Consider the following 3,004-nt stretch of genomic DNA (forward strand, 5'->3'; position numbering starts at 1 on the left):
TTCTTCTTCCGATTCTTCTTCGAGAGCCATCAGCACGAGGTGGCTCTGGTGCTTCTAATCTTGGACCTCTGATTCGTCCAAGGAAGAGTCATCCCAAGTCGCTTTGAGAGCCTTCTTCTTGGATATCTTTGTCTTGTTGCTCTTCAGTTTCGGGCACTCGTTCTTGTAGTGGCCCTTCTTGTTGCATCCGAAGCAGGTCACGTTCCTCGGTTCGTTTGGAGAGTTGATCTTTTGCAAGTCCTTCTTGCTGAAGCTTTTCTTTCTCTTGGTGAACATTTTCCTTATCAGGTTCACCAGGTATTCTTCGTCTTCAAAGTCCTGGTCAGACTCATCCTCAACCTCAGGCTTGTTTTTCGTCCTTTCCTTGGATGAACCTGCAAACAAAGCTATACCTTTCTCGGTCCCGATGTTAGTTTGCTCATGCAATTCTAATTCACAAAACAGCTCATCTAATTTTAATTTAGATAAATTTTTAGAAATTTTGTAGGCATCCACAATAGATGCCCACAAATTATTGCGCGGAAAAGCGTTTAAAGCATACCTTATTAAATCCCGGTTCTCCATTTGATGGCCTACTGCGTGGAGTCCATTGAGGATGTCCTTGATCCTCACGTGAAGCTGACTCGCTGTCTCTCCTTCTTGCATTTTAATGTTAAATAATCTATTTAAAAAAAGATCGTGCTTCGTTACCTTCGCGTCACTTGTCCCTTCGTGTAGTTCGATCAGCTTGTCCCATAACTCCTTAGCGTTTTGATGTGGTCTTACCCGGTTCAGTTCTTCCTTGGTCAATCTGCATTATAGTGTATTTAGGGCCTTGAAGTCTGTTGATGCTTTCTTCTTCATGTTCGGAGTCCACTGTTCTTGTTCCAGTGGGATTCCGGAGTTGTCGACCGGCACCTTGTAGCCTTTGGTGACGCTAAAGCATTGGTCAAAATCCATCTTCAGATAGACCTCCATCCACTTCTTCCAGTATGAAAAATCATCCCCATTGAACAGGGGAGGGCGTACTGTGCTGAAGCCTTCAAGTTGAGACATGATTCTCCTGCACACAAGAAAAAATTAACAAAGAGAGACCCAAGACTTGGTCTTGGATTAGTAATGCGGGAGAAGAAAAAATAAATTGAAAAATTGAATTGGTGTTGCACCAAATTAGATTAATAGCAACGAAAGAAAATTTCCAAAAAGGTAATAATACCAATTTGGAATTAAGCAAAAAATTGAAAAACCGACAAAGAAAGAAAAAAAAATTAATTTCACCCCCTGTCTGATTGGTGGTTGCACCAAATCAGAGTGGTACCTGCTCTGATACCACTTGTTGGATCTAAATTTCGCTAAGGGGGGGGGGGGGGGGGAATAGCGATTAAAAATTTAGAAAGAGTACGCATCAGAAAGAATTAACGGAAAGAAAAAACAACGCTAACAATGTCATTTTTACTTGGTTCGGAGCCTGTGTCGACTCCTACTCCAAGGCCCACACACAAGGGTGCTTTCGATGGGCAATCCACTAGCAATTCGAACTAATTGTTTACAATTAAAGTACAAGAATGCTAATAAAAAAAATACTGACAAAAGAGGGAAGAATTAAAAGAACAACGCGTTGTCAAAGTATCTTTGCAACGTCGCAGGAGCACAAGAGAGCGAATCGTGAATCGTTCTTTAGCTCCAGCCTTTACCCTCCTTATATAGGAGGTTCAGGGTGCCTGGATCCTTTCAGGCGTCCTGAAAATGACGTAACTGAGCCAACCAGGGTGCTACATGTGGTGAAATGACGTTGCTGATAAAATTTCACCTCCGGGCGCTCGGACCACTCTTCTCCAGAACATCCTTCTCCTGTAAGAAAAAGTTAGTCCGAGACAAAATGCAAATAATATTATCCTACAAAATAAAGTGTTAGCACGGTTTAAAGTTAATAAACAGAGTATTAGCTAGATTCTGTCTCCTCGAGACTGGAATCTAGTCACGATCTCAACTTAGAGATCTGAAATGGGTCTAAGTCAGATCGACGCCTAATGTTCCCTTTCCGGGAAGGCATCCTCACAATCACTCCCCTCCAGTGACTTACCTTCACTTACCTGCCAGACGTCCGGTCAGCTCTTTGACTCGTCTGGGCTTCGTGTCAGCTATCCGGTCAGCCCGTCGACCTAGCTGGACTTCGTGCCAAATGTCCAATCAACCCATTGACCGGTTTGGACTTCGTGCCAACTATCTGGTCGGCCCATCGACCTAGTTGGGCTTCGTGCCAAACATCAAGTCAGCCCGTCGACCTGTCTGGGTTTCTCCTGCACACTCGGTCAGAGTGTTAAATAACAACAAAACTAACTTAACCTATTTTGTTATTCATCAAAACTTGAGTTAGACCATTAGTGCTAACCGCACCAACAGGTTAGAGATCATCCATGGTAATAATATAATCGATATTGATGCATGTCTTTCCATGAAAATGATTTGTCGGGATGAGAATAGCTTTGGTTTTTCTAGGAAGAATGGTTTTCCATTACCCCTTCCTTGTCCCGAGCAGACTTCTGTTCACAACCCTGCTAATTGGGTAATCACTGATGTAGATCCTGTGAATGTTCCTTCTATATCCGGAGATACTAAGCCCCACCTTGAGCCCTCATCATCTAGACACCTGTAGCCTTCTGGGCATCCGGAACCTGGTAGACATTCTTTCGCCTATGGTACGGGTCAGTCCAGATTTGATTTTTCTGATTTTCGTGCATCTCTAGACTCACTTCATAAGAAGCAGGAGGCCAATGAGTAATGTTGGAGGGTTGCTTTTCTTTATCTGATGACCAATTTAGAGAGATGCAGGATCATTTTCAGTTTACGAGGAATTTTCAAGGTCAAGTGGCCGAATTTGTTCAGGACTATGGTATTGATCAAGCTAGGATGAGAGAATTCATGCAGGGCATGAGCATTACTAGTCAACAAGTGGATGCCCTCTATGAATATCATAAAGTCTTGAGTGAGATTCTAGGTTTTCTTAGTTTTCCTATCGGTTGTC

The sequence above is a fragment of the Zingiber officinale genome, chromosome 1A (assembly GCF_018446385.1).
Source record: "Zingiber officinale cultivar Zhangliang chromosome 1A, Zo_v1.1, whole genome shotgun sequence".
Taxonomy (NCBI): Eukaryota; Viridiplantae; Streptophyta; class Magnoliopsida; order Zingiberales; family Zingiberaceae; genus Zingiber; species Zingiber officinale.